The 24,446-nt window shown below is 40.3% G+C and overlaps 2 long non-coding RNA genes across 2 annotated transcripts; one reads left to right on the forward strand and one right to left on the reverse strand.

Moving 5' to 3' along the window:
- Positions 1-249: 249 nt before the first annotated feature.
- Positions 250-964, reverse strand: LOC135051053 (uncharacterized). Its single transcript, XR_010242012.1, has 3 exons — positions 930-964; positions 425-523; positions 250-319 (listed from the first exon to the last, which is right to left on the reverse strand). It is a non-coding gene; the product is annotated as an uncharacterized LOC135051053 (long non-coding RNA).
- A 17,763-nt stretch (positions 965-18,727) lies between these two features.
- LOC135051054 (uncharacterized) lies at positions 18,728-19,866 on the forward strand. Its single transcript, XR_010242013.1, has 3 exons — positions 18,728-18,762; positions 19,169-19,267; positions 19,601-19,866. It is a non-coding gene; the product is annotated as an uncharacterized LOC135051054 (long non-coding RNA).
- Positions 19,867-24,446: the final 4,580 nt, after the last annotated feature.

The raw sequence follows: 24,446 nt of genomic DNA on the forward strand, positions 1-24,446 counted from the left end.
GATAAGAGACCGTAACGGATTCGATCCAACGCGTTTCGTCAGAACGACTTCATCAGGGGTTTCTGTATGGTATCACTAAAACATAAAACGGGTGATTGGATGGTCCTTTAAAATTTCTAGGATAATTTTTATATACACACATATATGCATATACACATAGGGAAGGAAAATGGAGGAGAAAATGGAGAAGGAAATATATACATGCCAAAAAAAGGAACAAAGGCCTTCATGGATATAAAACATCCATAGCCCATATATATAGGACCAACTTTTAATAGAGATGGATAATTCACCCAGAATGGTTGTAGGATGGTAAAACCTATGGATATTATTAATTGGTTAGAAGACCATCATTTTAATATTCAGACATATTTTTACTGGGTGCTATCAGGTGTGGTGTCTCATCATATAATTTTATACATACCAAGCATAAACGCATACGCCTTTAAGGGTATTCAGCTAGTTAATGAACCTGGTTGCAGACTCTTTTCAGTTTTTATGCAGGGTCTGTTAAATTTGAACCCTAAAGAATATTTAACAACATTTCAGCTACATATACTTTAAAGTGCAATTATATCACAAACTCCAAAAAGTGAATAATAAACGGTGTGTTCAATAAATTTACATATAGTGAATAACTGCACCACTCAGTGTCGATTTCTATAGCATAGAGCTAATTTCATATATAATACTAATAATGGTATCCAATCTCATTACAATTGTGTTTCTTTCAATACCACATAGTTGCATCATATCTAACTCGTTTTCATAATATCTATTTAATATTCATTCCATTCATAATTTTAATACATGATAATACAAAAGATCAGGTGCTCACATAGATCACAATATCAGTGATTACAATTTAAACATACAAGTCTTACATATTAGACAAATACAGTCCAGTACAATGCATTCCAAATACTTACTGCAGCCACCAGGAAAGAGACACAAGTAACAGCCACATCCAGAATGAACTGGCACAGCACTGAGACTGCTATTTATTCATCTCAGTGCAAGTCTCACTTCCTGTAATTAGTAGTGATGAGCGAGGTTCGGTTTTACTCGGTTTTACTCGGTTCTCAAAACGGCATCTTATTGGCTATCCAAAACACGTGACATCCGTGAGCCAATAAGATGCCGTTTTGAGAACCGAGTAAAACCGAGTAAAACCGAGTAAAACCGAATCCGCTCATCACTAGTAATTAGTGGCTCTAATTATTAGTTTTTCCTGGATACTGCTCCTATTCTAAACATAATTCCACACTTAAAAGGATTAGAATAATCCCTAGATTTAGGTGATCTTTTTAATTTGAAAGAAAAAAGTGAATTGTGCTTAAAAACAACTTAAAAGTGTCTATGAACTAACTATCAGGTGTGTGGATACTGATTTCCTGCATGTGTTCCACTCAGCAAAGGCTGGAACACATAAGTAAGGAGACAAAAAAAAAAAAAAGTTTAAATCCTATACTTCATTTATATATTGCTAATGCAAAAAAGCAAGTGTTTGTGTTCAATATGCCTATTACCGCTAATCCTTATATCTCCATAGTAAATATCTAAGATTGGTATTGGAAAAGAATTTAAATCCTATATCTTATTTATAATTTACTAGAAAAAAAGTGTCAAAAACCAAATTGTTCGTTTTCAAAATATATTTTACCACTAATCTAGGTGGAGCACTAGATAAACTATTCTTTTTTGCAACAAATTGTACCATATGTATATATACATATACACATAAAATAAGTATTCGAATGCAGAGTCCAAGGCTGGTACATTTATCCACATATTCTAACATGCTTTTAAAGACACAGTGATCGTATACTCCGTAATAAAAAAAAAATTTTTTTTCTTTATATTGCATTTATTTTCACATCATAGTGCTATTTTACATACATAGTTTTCAAAATAGCCCCATGTAAAATTGAAAAAAAAAAAAAAAAGAATGAGAGGGAGAAACAAAAGGGAGGGAATATAATCTGGATCTTAGTTGGAAAGGAGAATCTATAAAATGATGGGAAACTATAGATCTCATAGGAAAGATACTATATCAATGTTCTCATTAAGTCCCCCTGGTACCAACGTGTTGAAATTATAGATCCAATACGTTTCCCTTTTTGATAGAAGAAGCTCCCTATCTCCTCCTCTATCTCCTAGCCGTACGCACTCAAGGATTGTAAATGAAAATCCTTTTAAGTTCGAATTATGACATTCCAAGAAATGCCTCGGCAGGTTATGACTTGTTACCTTATTTTTAATGCTACGCATATGTTCTTGGATTCTAAGTTTTACTAACCGCTTCGTCTTGCCAATGTAGGACAAATTGCATGGACAAGTAATTCTATAAATGACATACTGTGAGTTACAGTTAACCACCTCTTTCAGTTTGTATTCCAAGCCATTATCCAATAGCCACACAAACGGTTTCTTTTCCATGTGTTTGCAGCAAATGCAATGTCCACATGGAAAACAACCTCCCTTTTTCTTCAGTGAAAGAAATGTATCTGGTCCAGATGTGGATACTTTAGTAGATTTAAGTTTGCTTGGGGCCAGAATGCTTTTCAAATTCTTTGCCCTTCTGAAAATAACTAGAGGTTTTGGAGGGAGAGAGGGTCCCAACACTGGATCCTTTAACAGGATATTCCAATGTTTCTCCAATGTTTTTTTCACCATCCAATTTTCTTTGTTATATTGAGTAATGAATGGTCGACATTGAAAGTGTTTTTCTACTTTCTTTCTAGTATTATTCGATAGGAGACTCGGTCTATCTTGTTTCAATGCTCTATCAATCGCTTCCTCTATTTTTAAAGCATTGTAACCTCTTGACAGGAAGCGTTCTTTTAGAATCTCCGTTTGAACCAGAAAGTCGTTGACATTACTACAATTTTTCCGAAGCCTCAGGAATTGTGCATAGGGGACATTCTCAATCCAATTTCGATGGTGACAACTTGTAGATGGTATAAAACTATTAGTGTCCACATCTTTGAAAAAGGTTGAGGTCTTAATATTTTCATTTACTGTACTTTCCAATTTAATGTCTAAGTAATCAATTGTAATCGTGTCTGTTCTGTGAGTAAATTTCAGATTGAATTGGTTTTGATGGATAGCTTCTATAAAAGAGGCTATACTTTGTGAGTCACCATTCCATACAAAAATCAAATCGTCAATATAGCGCCTATAGAATCTAATATTTTCTGTAAAGAAAGGGGAACCATAGACAAAAGTGTTCTCCCACTCCCCCATCAGCAGGTTCGCATACGATGGGGCAAATTTTGTCCCCATTGCAGTCCCCTGCTGTTGGAGGTAGTGGGCATCTCCAAACTGGAAATAATTGTGTCGCAGAATATATTCAATACTGTGTAGGATAAACTCAGTTTCTCCCACAGTTTTTTCCAAATCAATTTCCAAGGTTTTCTTGACTGCAAGGACCCCCTTATCGTGCGGAATTGACGAATAGAGGGCTTGGACATCGATTGTAAGCCAAGTGTCCCCTTCTCTCCATATATAGTTTGCCAATTCCTGTAGTAAACTAGTAGAGTCTTTCAAAAAAGATGGCAACCTTTTTACATAGTGTTGTAGTTTGAGGTCTATATAGTGTGACAAATTTGAGGTCAAAGAGTCGATCCCCGAAATTATGGGCCTCCCTGGGGGACATTCACGATTTTTATGCACCTTTGGAAGGTGATAAAAAATTGGTACTGTTGGATGTTTTACAAACAGATAATCATATTCCGTTTGGCAGATTACATTTTTTTTCCTAGCATCAAAGAGTAACATATAAAGTTCTTCCTGAAAATGTGCAGTGGGATCTGAACTTAATTTAAGGTAGGTTGATTCGTCATCCAGAATTCTACCCGCCTCAGCTAGGTATGAATCTCTTTCCTGGATGACTACACCTCCTCCCTTATCTGCACTGCGGATAACTAAGTTATCATCTTTCTTTAGAAGGGAGAGTGCTTTCTTTTCTTGAGGTTTCAAATTAGAAGTAAACTTGTCTGGTTTTACCTTTAATTTTCTAAATTCATCCTTAACTGAATCAAAAAAGATTTCCAAATGGCTACCCCTTGATTCAACTGGGTAGAATTTAGATGGAAGGGCCACTACAGGTTTCTGTTCAGTAATTCTAGACATAGCAGGGGTTGGATTTTTAAAAAAATGCCTTTGCGCTGTTAGATTTCTTATATATTTATTCAAGTCAATATAAAGATCAAATTTATTGACATGTGCGTCTGGAGCGAATTTTAGGCCTTTACCTAAAACCGTTGTTTGAGCACTCGATAATTGTCTCTTGGAGAGGTTGAAGAGTCCAACCTCTGATTCTCCACAAGATGAAAAAGTGGCCTTCTTCTCTTGTTGTTTGGTGAGTTTTCTCCCCCCTCTCTTTCCTATCCTATAAAAAGACCTCTTTTTCGTCCCTGTTGTAGATCTTTCCGTGGACCCTCGTCTAAAAAACGTTGTCGAAAGACATTTGGGGACTGATATCTCCCAACATCATGTCTTTTCCTATAAGACGGATATCTATCTCTCCAATGGTTTTGGTAAGAGGTAGTTCCATCTCTTTTTCTTCCATAATGGGGAGAATAATTAGAGGACCGTCTCCTTCTATTTTGCCAATTATCCCTTTTATAATTCTCTGTATATATAGGAGCATGTCTATATTGATCACGTCTGCTCCTACGTTCAGGCTCTTCATTACCTCGTTTTGAAAATTGATTGACGAATTTGGAATCTGTATTAGACCAACTAAATATTTTATTGTTTACATAATCATTTTTATCCCTAGAATTTTTTTTTTGTTTTCTATAGATAATTTCATCCTCAACTGCATCTAGTTTCTCCTGTAGGTCAGTTACATCTTTTTTAAACTCCTCACTGTTTTCAAATTTAGTAAGAGTAGTTTCTAATTGGTTAAGTTCAACTTCAAGTTTATTTAACTCCTTCTTCTTTTCAGTTGCTAATAGAGTCATGAGTTTTATGGAACAGTCCTCCAAAATGGAGTTCCAGTTTTTCATAAAACCCTCATCAAGGTTACCAAAGGTTGGTGTTTTAATCATTCTTAGCCCCCTAGGGACTCGACCCACTTCTATGTATTTTTCTAGCGTTATCACATCGTACCAATTCTTAAGTTCTTTGATCGCTAGTTTCTCTATCAGATTTAATTGTGGATAATAATCTTCCGCATCCTCCTCCATATCTCCTTCCACATATTCCTCTGAAAAAATATTTCTACATTTTTGAGGTCTTTTAGACCTATCCCTAAAAATAGGCATTATTTGGCAGCAGAAAAAGACAACTAACAGAAAAGATACACAAATACAAAAAAAATGTCTTCCACCCCGCGCTCAACCCACCAGCAGCAATATGGAGAAAGTCCCTGTTAGTGAACTTTCAAAGAATAACATAAACAAAAACAATAACCAATTGCGCTTGGTATAACTTTAAAACACTCAGATTTTAGTATTTCCAGTAGCTGTTCTTCCACGGTGTGGATTCTTATAACTGGTATCACCTGCAAGTATACCCTCACACCAGAGAACACACCCGAACAAAAAGACGGCCAGAATGGCCTAAATTAGATATGATACCAATTTGTTTTTATTAAAAAACATATAGAATTCCATAAATTCATATGAACATTTCTTTTACAGATAAAAGGTTCCATACATTCATATAAACATTCTTAAAAGAAAAACATCCAGATACAGTCAATAGGTTTTCTGTTCAAGCCTTTAAAGTACACCCTCACCCTTATAGGTGTATATTCTGTAGGGTGTATTAATGAACTAGATAAGAGACCGTAACGGATTCGACCCAACACGTTTCGTCAGAACGACTTCATCAGGGGTTTCTGTATGGTATCACTAAAACATAAAACGGGTGATTGGATGGTCCTTTAAAATTTCTAGGATAATTTTTATATACACACATATATGCATATACACATAGGGAAGGAAAATGGAGGAGAAAATGGAGAAGGAAATATATACATACCAAAAAAAGTAACAAAGGCCTGGATGTTTTTCTTTTAAGAATGTTTATATGAATGTATGGAACCTTTTATCTGTAAAAGAAATGTTCATATGAATTTATGGAATTCTATATGTTTTTTAATAAAAACAAATTGGTATCATATCTAATTTAGGCCATTCTGGCCGTCTTTTTGTTCGGGTGTGTTCTCTGGTGTGAGGGTATACTTGCAGGTGATACCAGTTATAAGAATCCACACCGTGGAAGAACAGCTACTGGAAATACTAAAATCTGAGTGTTTTAAAGTTATACCAAGCGCAATTGGTTATTGTTTTTGTTTATGTTATTCTTTGAAAGTTCACTAACAGGGACTTTCTCCATATTGCTGCTGGTGGGTTGAGCGCGGGGTGGAAGACATTTTTTTTGTATTTGTGTATCTTTTCTGTTAGTTGTCTTTTCCTGCTGCCAAATAATGCCTATTTTTAGGGATAGGTCTAAAAGACCTCAAAAATGTAGAAATATTTTTTCAGAGGAATATGTGGAAGGAGATATGGAGGAGGATGCGGAAGATTATTATCCACAATTAAATCTGATAGAGAAACTAGCGATCAAAGAACTTAAGAATTGGTACGATGTGATAACGCTAGAAAAATACATAGAAGTGGGTCGAGTCCCTAGGGGGGTAAGAATGATTAAAACACCAACCTTTGGTAACCTTGATGAGGGTTTTATGAAAAACTGAAACTCCATTTTGGAGGACTGTTCCATAAAACTCATGACACTATTAGCAACTGAAAAGAAGAAGGAGTTAAATAAACTTGAAGTTGAACTTAACCAATTAGAAACTACTCTTACTAAATTTGAAAACAGTGAGGAGTTTAAAAAAGATGTAACTGACCTACAGGAGAAACAAGACGCAGTTGAGGATGAAATTATCTATAGAAAACAAAAACAATTTTCTAGGGATAAAAATGATTATGTAAATAATAAAATATTTAGTTGGTCTAATACAGATTCCAAATTCGTCAATCAATTTTCAAAACGAGGTAATGAAGAGCCTGAACGTAGGAGCAGACGTGATCAATATAGACATGCTCCTATATATACAGAGAATTATAAAAGGGATAATTGGCAAAATAGAAGGAGACGGTCCTCTAATTATTCTCCCCATTATGGAAGAAAAAGAGATGGAACTACCTCTTACCAAAACCATTGGAGAGATAGATATCCGTCTTATAGGAAAAGACATGATGTTGGGAGATCTCAGTCCCCAAATGTCTTTCGACAACGTTTTTTAGACGAGGGTCCACGGAAAGATCTACAACAGGGACGAAAAAGAGGTCTTTTTATAGGAGAGGAAAGAGAGGGGGGAGAAAACTCACCAAACAACAAGAGAAGAAGGCCACTTTTTCATCTTGTGGAGAATCAGAGGTTGGACTTTTCAACCTCTCCAAGAGACAATTATCGAGTGCTCAAACAACGGTTTTAGGTAAAGGCCTAAAATTCGCTCCAGACGCACATGTCAATAAATTTGATCTTTATATTGACTTGAATAAATATATAAGAAATCTAACAGTGCAAAGGCATTTTTTTAAAAATCCAACCCCTGCTATGTCTAGAATTACTGAACAGAAACCTGTAGTGGCCCTTCCATCTAAATTCTACCCAGTTGAATCAAGGGGTAGCCATTTGGAAATCTTTTTTGATTCAGTTAAGGATGAATTTAGAAAATTAAAGGTAAAACCAGACAAGTTTACTTCTAATTTGAAACCTCAAGAAAAGAAAGCACTCTCCCTTCTAAAGAAAGATGATAACTTAGTTATCCGCAGTGCAGATAAGGGAGGAGGTGTAGTCATCCAGGAAAGAGATTCATACCTAGCTGAGGCGGGTAGAATTCTGGATGACGAATCAACCTACCTTAAATTAAGTTCAGATCCCACTGCACATTTTCAGGAAGAACTTTATATGTTACTCTTTGATGCTAGGAAAAAAAATGTAATCTGCCAAACGGAATATGATTATCTGTTTGTAAAACATCCAACAGTACCAATTTTTTTATCACCTTCCAAAGGTGCATAAAAATCGTGAATGTCCCCCAGGGAGGCCCATGATTTTGGGGATCGACTCTTTGACCTCAAATTTGTCACACTATATAGACCTCAAACTACAACACTATGTAAAAAGGTTGCCATCTTTTTTGAAAGACTCTACTAGTTTACTACAGGAATTGGCAAACTATATATGGAGAGAAGGGGACACTTGGCTTACAATCGATGTCCAAGCCCTCTATTCGTCAATTCCGCACGATAAGGGGGTCCTTGCAGTCAAGAAAACCTTGGAAATTGATTTGGAGAAAACTGTGGGAGAAACTGAGTTTATCCTACACAGTATTGAATATATTCTGCGACACAATTATTTCCAGTTTGGAGATGCCCACTACCTCCAACAGCAGGGGACTGCAATGGGGACAAAATTTGCCCCATCGTATGCGAACCTGCTGATGGGGGAGTGGGAGAACACTTTTGTCTATGGTTCCCCTTTCTTTACAGAAAATATTAGATTCTATAAGCGCTATATTGACGATTTGATTTTTGTATGGAATGGTGACTCACAAAGTATAGCCTCTTTTATAGAAGCTATCCATCAAAACCAATTCAATCTGAAATTTACTCACAGAACAGACACGATTACAATTGATTACTTAGACATTAAATTGGAAAGTACAGTAAATGAAAATATTAAGACCTCAACCTTTTTCAAAGATGTGGACACTAATAGTTTTATACCATCTACAAGTTGTCACCATCGAAATTGGATTGAGAATGTCCCCTATGCACAATTCCTGAGGCTTCGGAAAAATTGTAGTAATGTCAACGACTTTCTGGTTCAAACGGAGATTCTAAAAGAACGCTTCCTGTCAAGAGGTTACAATGCTTTAAAAATAGAGGAGGCGATTGATAGAGCATTGAAACAAGATAGACCGAGTCTCCTATCGAATAATACTAGAAAGAAAGTAGAAAAACACTTTCAATGTCGACCATTCATTACTCAATATAACAAAGAAAATTGGATGGTGAAAAAAACATTGGAGAAACATTGGAATATCCTGTTAAAGGATCCAGTGTTGGGACCCTCTCTCCCTCCAAAACCTCTAGTTATTTTCAGAAGGGCAAAGAATTTGAAAAGCATTCTGGCCCCAAGCAAACTTAAATCTAGAGATGAGCGGGTTCGGTTCCTCGGAATCCGAACCCGCCCGAACTTCAGCTTTTTTCTCACGGGTCCGAGCGACTCGGATCCTCCCGCCTTGCTCGGTTAACCCGAGCGCGCCCAAACGTCATCATCCCGCTGTCGGATTCTCGCGAGGCTCGTATTCTATCGCGAGACTCGGATTCTATATAAGGAGCCGCGCGTCGCCGCCATTTTCACACGTGCATTGAGATTGATAGGGAGAAGACGTGGCTGGCGTCCTCTCCGTTTATAGAGAAGAGACTAGAGTAGAGAGAGACACAGTATTTAGTAATTTTGGGGAGCATTTTTAGGAGTACTACTACTTGCTGAAGTGTAGTGTGACTGTATATGTATATCTGACTTGTGGGGGAGACAGTGGGGAGCAGTTAGAGTCTGAGAGCAGGAGTACATATTTTAACGTACAGTGCACACTTTTGCTGCCAGAGTGCCAGCCACACTGCCATTGTGACCACACTGACCACCAGTATATTGTGATTGTCTGCTTAGGAGTACTACTTGCAAGTTGCTGATAGTGTGACCAGTGACCTGACCACCAGTTTAATTAATCACCACCAGTTTAATATATATATATAATTGTATATATATATAATTGTATACCACCTACCCGTGTTTTTTTTTTTTTTCTTTCTTCTTGATACATACTATAGTAGCTTACTGTAGCAGTCTGCGGTGCTGAGCTGACAGTGTCCCCGAGGTCCGTCATCAGTCATTACATAATAAATATATATACCTGTCCGGCTGCAGTACTAGTGATATTATATATATATATATTAATTTCATCTCATTATCATCCAGTCTATATTAGCAGCAGACACAGTATGGTAGTCCACGGCTGTAGCTACCTCTGTGTCGGCAGTCGCTCATCCATCCATAATTGTATACCACCTACCCGTGTTTTTTTTTTTTTTTCATTCTTCTTGATACATACTACTATAGTAGCTTACTGTAGCAGTCTGCGGTGCTGAGCTGACAGTGTCCAGCAGGTCCGTCATCAGTCATTACATAATAAATATATATACCTGTCCGGCTGCAGTACTAGTGATATTATATATATATATATTAATTTCATCTCATTATCATCCAGTCTATATTAGCAGCAGACACAGTACGGTAGTCCACGGCTGTAGCTACCTCTGTGTCGGCAGTCACTCGTCCATCCATAATTGTATACCACCTACCCGTGGTTTTTTTTTTTCTTTCTTCTTGATACATACTACTATAGTAGCTTACTGTAGCAGTCTGCGGTGCTGAGCTGACAGTGTCCAGCAGGTCCGTCATTACATAATAAATATATATACCTGTCCGGCTGCAGTACTAGTGATATTATATATATATATATTAATTTCATCTCATTATCATCCAGTCTATATTAGCAGCAGACACAGTACGGTAGTCCGCGGCTGTAGCTACCTCTGTGTCGGCAGTCGCTCGTCCATCCATAATTGTATACCACCTACCCGTGTTTTTTTTTTTTCTTTCTTCTTGATACATACTACTATAGTAGCTTACTGTAGCAGTCTGCGGTGCTGAGCTGACAGTGTCCAGCAGGTCCGTCATCAGTCATTACATAATAAATATATATACCTGTCCGGCTGCAGTACTAGTGATATTATATATATATATATATATTAATTTCATCTCATTATCATCCAGTCTATATTAGCAGCAGACACAGTACGGTAGTCCACGGCTGTAGCTACCTCTGTGTCGGCAGTCGCTCGTCCATCCATAATTGTATACCACCTCCCCGTGGTTTTTTTTTTTCTTTCTTCTTGATACATACTACTATAGTAGCTTACTGTAGCAGTCTGCGGTGCTGAGCTGACAGTGTCCAGCAGGTCCGTCATCAGTCATTACATAATAAATATATATACCTGTCCGGCTGCAGTACTAGTGATATTATATATATATATATTAATTTCATCTCATTATCATCCAGTCTATATTAGCAGCAGACACAGTACGGTAGTCCACGGCTGTAGCTAACTCTGTGTCGGCAGTCGCTCGTCCATCCATAATTGTATACCACCTACCCGTGTTTTTTTTTTTTTTTCTTTCTTCTTGATGCATACTACTATAGTAGCTTACTGTAGCAGTCTGCGGTGCTGAGCTGACAGTGTCCAGCAGGTCCGTCATTACATAATAAATATATATACCTGTCCGGCTGCAGTACTAGTGATATTATATATATATATATTAATTTCATCTCATTATCATCCAGTCTATATTAGCAGCAGACACAGTACGGTAGTCCACGGCTGTAGCTACCTCTGTGTCGGCAGTCGCTCGTCCATCCATAATTGTATACTAGTATCCATCCATCTCCATTGTTTACCTAAGGTGCCTTTTAGTTGTGCCTATTAAAATATGGAGAACAAAAATGTTGAGGTTCCAAAAATAGGGAAAGATCAAGATCCACTTCCACCTCGTGCTGAAGCTGCTGCCACTAGTCATGGCCGAGACGATGAAATGCCATCAACGTCGTCTGCCAAGGCCGATGCCCAATGTCTTAGTACAGAGCATGTAAAATCCAAAACACCAAATATCAGTAAAAAAAGGACTCCAAAATCTAAAATAAAATTGTCGGAGGAGAAGCGTAAACTTGCCAATATGCCATTTACCACACGGAGTGGCAAGGAACGGCTGAGGCCCTGGCCTATGTTCATGGCTAGTGGTTCAGCTTCACATGAGGATGGAAGCACTCAGCCTCTCGCTAGAAAAATCAAAAGACTCAAGCTGGCAAAAGCACCGCAAAGAACTGTGCGTTCTTCGAAATCCCAAATCCACAAGGAGAGTCCAATTGTGTCGGTTGCGATGCCTGACCTTCCCAACACTGGACGTGAAGAGCATGCGCCTTCCACCATTTGCACGCCCCCTGCAAGTGCTGGAAGGAGCACCCGCAGTCCAGTTCCTGATAGTCAGATTGAAGATGTCAGTGTTGAAGTACACCAGGATGAGGAGGATATGGGTGTTGCTGGCGCTGGGGAGGAAATTGACAAGGAGGATTCTGATGGTGAGGTGGTTTGTTTAAGTCAGGCACCCGGGGAGACACCTGTTGTCCGTGGGAGGAATATGGCCGTTGACATGCCTGGTGAAAATACCAAAAAAATCAGCTCTTCGGTGTGGAAGTATTTCAACAGAAATGCGGACAACATTTGTCAAGCCGTGTGTTGCCTTTGTCAAGCTGTAATAAGTAGGGGTAAGGACGTTAACCACCTCGGAACATCCTCCCTTATACGTCACCTGCAGCGCATTCATAATAAGTCAGTGACAAGTTCAAAAACTTTGGGCGACAGCGGAAGCAGTCCACTGACCAGTAAATCCCTTCCTCTTGTAACCAAGCTCACGCAAACCACCCCACCAACTCCCTCAGTGTCAATTTCCTCCTTCCCCAGGAATGCCAATAGTCCTGCAGGCCATGTCACTGGCAATTCTGACGAGTCCTCTCCTGCCTGGGATTCCTCCGATGCATCCTTGCGTGTAACGCCTACTGCTGCTGGCGCTGCTGTTGTTGCTGCTGGGAGTCGATGGTCATCCCAGAGGGGAAGTCGTAAGCCCACTTTTACTACTTCCACCAAGCAATTGACTGTCCAACAGTCCTTTGCGAGGAAGATGAAATATCACAGCAGTCATCCTGTTGCAAAGCGGATAACTGAGGCCTTGACAACTATGTTGGTGTTAGACGTGCGTCCGGTATCCGCCGTTAGTTCACAGGGAACTAGACAATTTCTTGAGGTAGTGTGCCCCCGTTACCAAATACCATCTAGGTTCCACTTCTCTAGGCAGGCGATACCGAGAATGTACACGGACGTCAGAAAAAGACTCACCAGTGTCCTAAAAAATGCAATTGTACCCAATGTCCACTTAACCACGGACATGTGGACAAGTGGAGCAGGGCAGGGTCAGAACTATATGACTGTGACAGCCCACTGGGTAGATGTATGGACTCCCGCCGCAAGAACAGCAGCGGCGGCACCAGTAGCAGCATCTCGCAAACGCCAACTCTTTCCTAGGCAGGCTACGCTTTGTATCACCGGTTTCCAGAATACGCACACAGCTGAAAACCTCTTACGGCAACTGAGGAAGATCATCGCGGAATGGCTTACCCCAATTGGACTCTCCTGTGGATTTGTGGCATCGGACAACGCCAGCAATATTGTGTGTGCATTAAATATGGGCAAATTCCAGCACGTCCCATGTTTTGCACATACCTTGAATTTGGTGGTGCAGATTTTTTTTAAAAACGACAGGGGCGTGCAAGAGATGCTGTCGGTGGCCAGAAGAATTGCGGGACACTTTCGGCGTACAGGCACCACGTACAGAAGACTGGAGCACCACCAAAAACGCCTGAACCTGCCCTGCCATCATCTGAAGCAAGAAGTGGTAACGAGGTGGAATTCAACCCTATATATGCTTCAGAGGTTGGAGGAGCAGCAAAAGGCCATTCAAGCCTATACAATTGAGCACGATATAGGAGGTGGAATGTACCTGTCTCAAGCGCAGTGGAGAATGATTTCAAAGTTGTGCAAGGTTCTGCAACCTTTTGAACTTGCCACACGTGAAGTCAGTTCAGACACTGCCAGCCTGAGTCAGGTCATTCCCCTCATCAGGCTTTTGCAGAAGAAGCTGGAGGCATTAAAGGAGGAGCTAAAAGGGAGCGATTCCGCTAGGCATGTGGGACTTGTGGATGGAGCCCTTAATTCGCTTAACAAGGATTCACGGGTGGTCAATCTGTTGAAATCAGAGCACTACATTTTGGCCACCGTGCTCGATCCTAGATTTAAAACCTACCTTGGATCTCTCTTTTCGGCAGACACAAGTCTGCTGGGGTTCAAAGACCTGCTGGTGACAAAATTGTCAAGTCAAGCGGAACGCGACCTGTCAACATCTCCTCCTTCACATTCTCCCGCAACTGGGGGTGCGAGGAAAAGGCTCAGAATTCCGAGCCCACCCGCTGGCGGTGATGCAGGGCAGTCAGGAGCGACTGCTGATGCTGACATCTGGTCCGGACTGAAGGACCTGACAACGATTACGGACATGTTGTCTACTGTCACTGCATATGATTCTGTCACCATTGAAAGAATGGTGGAGGGTTATATGAGTGACCGCATCCAAGTAGGCACGTCAGACAGTCCGTACTTATACTGGCAGGAAAAAGAGGCAATTTGGAGGCCCTTGCACAAACTGGCTTTATTCTACCTAAGTTGCCCTCCCACAAGTGTGTACTCTGAAAGAGTGTTTAGTGCCGCTGCTCACCTTGTCAGCAATCGGCGTACGAGGTTACATCCAGAAAATGTGGAGAAGATGATGTTCATTAAAATGAATTATAATCAGTTCCTCCGTGGAGACATTGACCAGCAGCAATTGCCTCCACAAAGTACACAGAGAGCTGAGATAGTGGATTCCAGTGGGGACGAATTGATAATCTGTGAGGAGCGGGATGTACACGGTGATATATCGGAGGATGATGATGAGGTGGACATCTTGCCTCTGTAGAGCCAGTTTGTGCAAGGAGAGATTAATTGCTTCTTTTTCGGTGGGGGTCCAAACCAACCCGTCATTTCAGTCACAGTCGTGTGGCAGACCCTGTCACTGAAATGATGGGTTGGTTAAAGTGTGCATGTCCTGTTTATACAACATAAGGGTGGGTGGGAGGGCCCAAGGACAATTCCATCTTGCACCTCTTTTTTCTTTCATTTTTATTTGCGTCATGTGCTGTTTGGGGAGCGTTTTTTGGAAGGGCCATCCTGCGTGACACTGCAGTGCCACTCCTAGATGGGCCAGGTGTTTGTGTCGGCCACTAGAGTCGCTTAGCTTACTCACACAGCTACCTCATTGCGCCTCTTTTTTTCTTCTTTGCGTCATGTGCTGTTTGGGGAGTGTTTTTTGGAAGGGCCATCCTGCGTGACACTGCAGTGCCACTCCTAGATGGGCCAGGTGTTTGTGTCGGCCACTAGGGTCGCTTAGCTTACTCACACAGCTACCTCATTGCGCCTCTTTTTTTCTTCTTTGCGTCATGTGCTGTTTGGGGAGTGTTTTTTGGAAGGGCCATCCTGCGTGACACTGCAGTGCCACTCCTAGATGGGCCAGGTGTTTGTGTCTGCCACTAGGGTCGCTTATCTTACTCACACAGCTAACTCATTGCGCCTCTTTTTTTCTTTGCGTCATGTGCTGTTTGGGGAGTGTTTTTTGGAAGGGCCATCCTGCGTGACACTGCAGTGCCACTCCTAGATGGGCCAGGTGTTTGTGTCGGCCACTAGGGTCGCTTATCTTACTCACACAGCTACTTCATTGTGCCTCTTTTTTTCTTTGCGTCATGTGCTGTTTGGGGAGTGTTTTTTGGAAGGGCCATCCTGCGTGACACTGCAGTGACACTCCTAGATGGGCCAGGTGTTTGTGTCGGCCACTAGGGTCGCTTATCTTACTCACACAGCTACCTCATTGCGCCTCTTTTTTTCTTTGCGTCATGTGCTGTTTGGGGAGTGTTTTTTGGAAGGGCCATCCTGCGTGACACTGCAGTGCCACTCCTAGATGGGCCAGGTGTTTGTGTCGGCCACTAGGGTCGCTTATCTTACTCACACAGCTACCTCATTGCGCCTCTTTTTTTCTTTGCGTCATGTGCTGTTTGGGGAGTGTTTTTTGGAAGGGCCATCCTGCGTGACACTGCAGTGACACTCCTAGATGGGCCAGGTGTTTGTGTCGGCCACTAGGGTCGCTTATCTTACTCACACAGCTACCTCATTGCGCCTCTTTTTTTCTTTGCGTCATGTGCTGTTTGGGGAGTGTTTTTTGGAAGGGCCATCCTGCGTGACACTGCAGTGACACTCCTAGATGGGCCAGGTGTTTGTGTCGGCCACTAGGGTCGCTTATCTTACTCACACAGCTACCTCATTGCGCCTCTTTTTTTCTTTGCATCATGTGCTGTTTGGGGAGTGTTTTTTGGAAGGGCCATCCTGCGTGACACTGCAGTGCCACTCCTAGATGGGCCAGGTGTTTGTGTCGGTCACTAGGGTCGCTTAGCTTACTCACACAGCTACCTCATTGCGCCTCTTTTTTTCTTTGCATCATGTGCTGTTTGGGGAGTGTTTTTTGGAAGGGCCTTCCTGCGTGACACTGCAGTGCCACTCCTAGATGGGCCAGGTGTTTGTGTCGGCCACTAGGGTCGCTTATCTTACTCACACAGCTACCTCATTGCACCTCTTTTTTTCTTTGCGTCATGTGCTGTTTGGGGAGTGTTTTTTGGAAGGGCCATCCTGCGTGACACTGCAGTGCCACTCCTAGATGGGCCAGGTGTTTGTGTCGGCCACTAGGGTCGCTTATCTTACTCACACAGCTACCTCATTGCGCCTCTTTTTTTCTTTGCATCATGTGCTGTTTGGGGAGTGTTTTTTGGAAGGGCCATCCTGCGTGACACTGCAGTGCCACTCCTAGATGGGCCAGGTGTTTGTGTCGGCCACTAGGGTCGCTTAGCTTACTCACACAGCTACCTCATTGCGCCTCTTTTTTTCTTTGCGTTATGTGCTGTTTGGGGAGTGTTTTTTGGAAGGGCCTTCCTGCGTGACACTGCAGTGCCACTCCTAGATGGGCCAGGTGTTTGTGTCGGCCACTAGGGTCGCTTAGCTTACTCACACAGCTACCTCATTGCGCCTCTTTTTTTCTTTGCGTCATGTGCTGTTTGGGGAGTGTTTTTTGGAAGGGCCATCCTGCGTGACACTGCAGTGCCACTCAAAGATGGGCCAGGTGTTTGTGTCGGCCACTAGGGTCGCTTAGCTTAGTCATCCAGCGACCTCGGTGCAAATTTTAGGACTAAAAATAATATTGTGAGGTGTGAGGTATTCAGAATAGACTGAAAATGAGTGGAAATTATGGTTTAAGAGGTTAATAATACTTTGGGATCAAAATGACCCCCAAATTCTATGATTTAAGCTGTTTTTTAGGGTTTTTTGAAAAAAACACCCGAATCCAAAACACATCCGAATCCGACAAAAAAAATTCGGTGAGGTTTTGCCAAAACGCGGTCGAACCCAAAACACGGCCGCGGAACCGAACCCAAAACCAAAACACAAAACCCGAAAAATTTCAAGTGCACATCTCTACTTAAATCTACTAAAGTATCCACATCTGGACCAGATACATTTCTTTCACTGAAGAAAAAGGGAGGTTGTTTTCCATGTGGACATTGCATTTGCTGCAAACACATGGAAAAGAAACCGTTTGTGTGGCTATTGGATAATGGCTTGGAATACAAACTGAAAGAGGTGGTTAACTGTAACTCACAGTATGTCATTTATAGAATTACTTGTCCATGCAATTTGTCCTACATTGGCAAGACGAAGCGGTTAGTAAAACTTAGAATCCAAGAACATATGCGTAGCATTAAAAATAAGGTAACAAGTCATAACCTGCCGAGGCATTTCTTGGAATGTCATAATTCGAATTTAAAAGGATTTTCATTTACAATCCTTGAGTGCGTACGGCTAGGAGATAGAGGAGGAGATAGGGACCTTCTTCTATCAAAAAGGGAAACGTATTGGATCTATAATTTCAACACGTTGGTACCAGGGGGACTTAATGAGAACATTGATATAGTATCTTTCCTATGAGATCTATAGTTTCCCATCATTTTATAGATTCTCCTTTCCAACTAAGATCCAGATTATATTCCCTCCCTTTTGTTTCTCCCTCTCATTGTTTTTTTTTTTTTTTTTCAATTTTACATGGGGCTATTTTGAAAACTATGTATGTAAAATAGCACTATGATGTGAAAATAAATGCAATATAAAGAAAAAAAAAAAAAAAAGTTTTATTACGGAGTATACGATCACTGTGTCTTTAAAAGCATGTTAGAATATGTGGATAAATGTACCAGCCTTGGACTCTGCATTCGAATACTTATTTTATGTGTATATGTATATATACATATGGTACAATTTGTTGCAAAAAAAAATAGTTTATCTAGTGCTCCACCTAGATTAGTGGTAAAATATATTTTGAACACGAACAATTTGGTTTTTGACACTTTTTTTCTAGTAAATTATAAATAAGATAGGATTTAAATTCTTTTTCAATACCAATCTTAGATATTTACTATGGAGATATAAAGATTAGCGGTAATAGGCATATTGAACACAAACACTTGCTTTTTTGCATTAGCAATATATAAATGAAGTATAGGATTTAAACTTTTTTTTTTTTTTTTTGTCTCCTTACATATGTGTTCCAGCCTTTGCTGAGTGGAACACATGCAGGAAATCAGTATCCACACACCTGATAGTTAGTTCATAGACACTTTTAAGTTGTTTTTAAGCACAATTCACTTTTTTCTTTCAAATTAAAAAGATCACCTAAATCTAGGGATTATTCTAATCCTTTTAAGTGTGGAATTATGTTTAGAATAGGAGCAGTATCCAGGAAAAACTAATAATTAGAGCCACTAATTACAGGAAGTGAGACTTGCACTGAGATGAATAAATAGCAGTCTCAGTGCTGTGCCAGTTCATTCTGGATGTGGCTGTTACTTGTGTCTCTTTCCTGGTGGCTGCAGTAAGTATTTGGAATGCATTGTACTGGACTGTATTTGTCTAATATGTAAGACTTGTATGTTTAAATTGTAATCACTGATATTGTGATCTATGTGAGCACCTGATCTTTTGTATTATCATGTATTAAAATTATGAATGGAATGAATATTAAATAGATATTATGAAAATGAGTTAGATATGATGCAACTATGTGGTATTGAAAGAAACACAATTGTAATGAGATTGGATACCATTATTAGTATTCTATATGAAATTAGCTCTATGCTATAGAAATCGACACTGAGTGGTGCAGTTATTCACTATATGTAAATTTATTGAACACACCGTTTATTATTCACTTTTTGGAGTTTGTGATATAATTGCACTTTAAAGTATATGTAGCTGAAATGTTGTTAAATATTCTTTAGGGTTCAAATTTAACAGACCCTGCATAAAAACTGAAAAGAGTCTGCAACCAGGTTCATTAACTAGCTGAATACCCTTAAAGGCGTATGCGTTTATGCTTGGTATGTATAAAATTATATGATGAGACACCACACCTGATAGCACCCAGTAAAAATATGTCCGAATATTAAAATTATGGTCTTCTAACCAATTAATAATATCCATAGGTTTTACCATCCTACAACCATTCTGGGTGAATTATCCATCTCTATTAAAAGTTGGTCCTATATATATGGGCTATGGATGTTTTATATCCATGAAGGCCTTTGTTCCTTTTTTTGGAATGTATATATTTCCTTCTCCATTTTCTCCTCCATTTTCCTTCCCTATGTGTGTATATAAAAATTATCCTAGAAATTTTAAAGGACCATCCAATCACCCGTTTTATGTTTTAGTGATTCCATACAGAAACCCCTGATGAAGTCGTTCTGACGAAACGCGTTGGGTCGAATCCGTTACGGTCTCTTATCTAGTTCATTAATACACCCTACAGAATATACACCTATAAGGGTGAGGGTGTACTTTAAAGGCTTGAACAGAAAACCTATTGACTGTATCTGGATGTTTTTCTTTTAAGAATGTTTATATGAATGTATGGAACCTTTTATCTGTAAAAGAAATGTTCATATGAATTTATGGAATTCTATGTTTTTTAATAAAAACAAATTGGTATCATATCTAATTTAGGCCATTCTGGCCGTCTTTTTGTTCGGGTGTGTTCTCTGGTGTGAGGGTATACTTGCAGGTGATACCAGTTATAAGAATCCACACCGTGGAAGAACAGCTACTGGAAATACTAAAATCTGAGTGTTTTAAAGTTATACCAAGCGCAATTGGTTATTGTTTTTGTGTATGTATGTATATATGTATATGTTGCGTATCCCATATCCAAAATGCTTGGGACCAGAAGTATTTAGGATATTGCATTCTTCCGTATTTTGGAATAATTGCATACCATAATGAGATATTATGGCGATGGGACCTAAGTCTAAGCAGAGAATTCATTTATGTTTCATATACACACAGCCTGAAGGTAATTTTAGTCAATATTTGTAATTACTTTGTGTATTAAACAAAGTGTGTACATTCACACAATTCATTTATGTTTCATATATACCTTATACACACTGCCTGAAGGCCATTTAATACAATATGTTTAATAACTTTAAGTATGTACATTAAGCCATCAGAAAACAAAGGTTTCTCTCTCTTAGTCTTACTCCAAAAATTCCTTATTTCGGAATATTTGGATATGGGTTAATATAAATATATAAATATATATATATATATATATATATATATATATATATATATATATATATATATATATATATATATATATATATATATATAGAGACAATGGGAAGCAGGCAGCGGCACTCAGAGACTGACTCCAACGAAATTTTAAAGTGCAAAAATATTTAATCCATAAAAAACAGCACAAAGGTGACCAACGTTTCGGGGCGCTGACGCCCCTTTGTCAAGGTGATACAGTGCATGCAAAATTAACGTACCTTTAAATAAACCAGAAGACCCGCGAACGGGACACACGCTACGGAAGGGAGGTGAGGACGGGCATCGCTCCGTGTACTTCCGGGTGTGGTGACATCAGCACGCTCCTACGCAGGGGTCCGTCACTTCCTGGATACCCGCAGTTGACTCGGTTGCTAGGGAGACCGGCGCTGTGGTAACCAAGGGAGGGATAGGCGTAGTTGCAGCTGTCAAAAAAACATGTGAACTTAAACAGTGAAAGAAATATGAACTTGGCAAAAGTGTATAACATCTAAAGTAAGCTTAAAATTAAGTTTAAAAGTACATGAGCAAAGAAATACATGATTGGCAGACATATGCTGTGAGGTAACCAGTAAAGAAAGAATGCTTAAAGTTACTGTGTTCTTTTGCAGCTGTAACTAGGAAACGAATTTCCTGTGGATTCATTGATAGCTGCAGAACAATTAATTAAAGTTACATACTTATGGATCTTGGTGGCATAGGTCCAACCTCTAATTTTGGAATACACTCCAGGTTATTTTGTCATTAAGACCTTTGGGTCTGATGGTATCGAGCGTATAGATCCACCGAGCTTCAAGACGTAGGAGCTGTCCCCCACGGTCACCCCCTCGTAATGATTTGGGGATGTGATCAATGATCTGGAAATTAAGGTCATGAAGTGAATGTTGACATTCGGCATAATGTTTGGCGACCGGTTGGTCCGCAGACTTTCCCGAGATAGCATACTTGATGGCAGATCTATGCATGGCAAAACGCTCTCGTGCGGTACGGACAGTCTTACCCACGTATTGTAGCTTGCAGGGACATGTTATTAAATATACAATGTGGGTGGTGGTGCAAGTAATAACATGCTTGATGTTAAAGGATTTTCCTGTGGTGGTAGATATAAAAGATGGACCGGGTTGGATATTAGTACATGTCTTGCACCCAAGACACCTGTAACACCCTGGGGGTTTGGTCATAAAGTTGGTGGCGGGTTGTTCCCCAAAACCCGTTATGTCGGAATGCACCACATAGTCCTTTATGCTTCTACTTTTCTTGAAGCATGTGAGAGGTCTTTTCTTCTTGAATACAGGTAACTTTTTGTCAGTGGAAATAATGGGCCACATTGCTTTTAAGGCACGTGGTATCACAGGGCTGGCAGTGGTGTACTTTGTGACTAATGGTACCAGATCCTTTTGTTTCTTAGGTTTTTGCTGTAATAGTTCTTGTCGTGGGATGGCTGCCACATCTACTTTGTGTTTCAAAAGTTGGTTGGCATCGTACCCTCTGGCGGTAAATCGATCCACTACTGTAGACAGAGCCTGCTCCAAATTAGACGGATCGCTGGTTATTCTTGCAGCTCTTATTAATTGTGACCTTGGTAGACCTTTCTTCAAGGCTCTTGGATGATGGCTATTGGCTCGCAGTAGGGTGTTTTTATCGGTGGGCTTGTAAAAAACACCTGTGGTGATGTGGCCATCGGTGATGGAAACCTGCACATCTAAGTAATTAAGGGTATGTGCACTGCTTTCTGCCGTTATTTTAATTGGGGAATGCCGGTTGTTGATGGTGCTAACCAGTTGTTCGAAGAGCAGTCGTCCACCTGTCCATAGGATGAACACGTCATCAATGTAACGTGAGTAGTGTAAAATGTGATCTCGAATGGAGACATCAGCAAAAAACATGGTTTGTTCCTCTTGCATCATGTACACATTAGCAAAAGAAGGGGAGACACTGCTTCCCATAGCACACCCGCTGGTTTGGCAAAAATACTTTCCATCGAACAAAAAATAGTTTCTAATCAAAGAGAGTTCCAACAACTTGAGGAATAGATCTATATTGATAGAGGTCAGATTTTCTTTAATGAGGAACTGTCTCATTGCTGCCAAACCCTGTGTATGGGGAATACATGTAAATAAGCTGCATATATCGATGGTACAGATTAAAGTACCGTCAGGTATATTGGAAAGGACTGCTAATTGGTTCAAAAAGGAGGTGGTATCCTTTATAAAATTAGGTTGTTTCAAGATTAGTGGTTGGAGTATGCCGTCCAGAAACTTAGATATCGGTTGGTACAGTGATTGGTGGGCAGAGATTATAGGTCTGCCGGGGGTATGGGTGGAATTTTTGTGTACTTTAGGAACAGTAAACAGAATTGGGACTTTGGGATGTTCTTGTTTTAAAGCCCGACATAATTTATCGGAGATGGATGCAGATTTGCAAGCTTGGTCCAAAATCTTGTCTACCTCTTGTTTGTGTTTAAGTGTGGGATCGGAGGGAAGGCTCTTGTAAACTGATGTGTCACTCAACTGCTTGTATATTTCTGCCTTGTAATCGGCCAAATTCAATATCACAATTCCGCCCCCCTTGTCGGCGGGGCGGACAACGATGTCTTGATAAGATCCAAGTTGTTTTAAGGCTTTAAACTCAGATCGAGAGAGATTATGGTGCATCTCTTGTGAGGCAGCAGTGTATTTAGTGACAGAATCGTCTATCAGCCTGGTGAAAGTTTTAATTGACGCATTACTGGATTGAGGATCGAAGGTTGAGGCATGTCTGCTATTAATGAATTCTTGATGAGGATCAGTGGATGCGACCGAATGATGTTCCTGAAAATACTCCTGTAACCTCAGCTTGCGAGAAAAGTGATGTAGTTCAGCTTGCCACGTGAGACCATCAAATTTGCTGGTGGGAATGAAAGATAGGCCATTATTAAGCACTTTGGTTTCTGTTGGAGTGAGAATGCGGTCGGAGAGATTGAAAATCAAACTTTCCTCCTTGTGGAGGTGTTTCTGGATCCTACGGTTCTGTTTGCCCCTGCGGGTGGGCGACCTCTTGGTTTGGTTTCTGCCACCACGGGAGAAGTCCCTAAAGGGACAACCGCTGGATCTGTTGGTCCATCAGAGTCAGCCACATTGAATTCATTGTCGCTATTTGACGTAGCATAGTCACGATTACGTGACTCCCCTCGTTTGCGCCACGTATGTTTAGACCTCTGGTTGTAAGGACGATGATTACCAGGTTCACCTCCGGCCACCCATCTGTAAACCCTGTTCAATTCATAGTCCTCTCGGACCGTAGCGCATTTATTGCGTTTGAATCGAACCAGTTCTTTGCGGTAATTTTCACACTGTGTCTTTAGTTTCTGGACTAAGGCTTGGTTAGCTTCCAGCAATAAAGTGTCTTTGTGCTCATGTTCCAGATCGTGGATTCTCTCTCTGGTAATCTTCAATTCCCTCCCCGACTCTTCAACCACCAGTAAAATTAAATCAAAACTGCATTTGTTTAGTATAGCCATCCATTTGTTACAAAATTCTGCATTGAAACGGCCTATGGTAGGCACATTACGGATTCTGAAACCGCGTGGAATCATTTTTTCACGGAAGTAATCTGACAATGAGATGCCGTGCATTAGGTACAGTCTCGCGCCGCTTTAATTTAATAAGCTGATGGTAAATGTCCTCCATACTCAATTGTTTTTCAGAGTCGGCTAAATCTTCAGTAAATAAAACTCGTTCAGCATCTGTTTCGCTGAAGCTGAAGCTGTTGGTTGGACTGGGCGGCATTTTAATATTGCTTGTAGATGCCCCTTGCGTCATGGTAAGACCAGATGGTTTTTAATACAAATGCAGTATACACAAGGTGGATGATACGTTAATTTTGCATGCACTGTATCACCTTGACAAAGGGGCGTCAGCGCCCCGAAACGTTGGTCACCTTTGTGCTGTTTTTTATGGATTAAATATT

Source organism: Pseudophryne corroboree, chromosome 2, assembly GCF_028390025.1.
Source record: "Pseudophryne corroboree isolate aPseCor3 chromosome 2, aPseCor3.hap2, whole genome shotgun sequence".
Lineage (NCBI taxonomy): Eukaryota > Metazoa > Chordata > Amphibia > Anura > Myobatrachidae > Pseudophryne > Pseudophryne corroboree.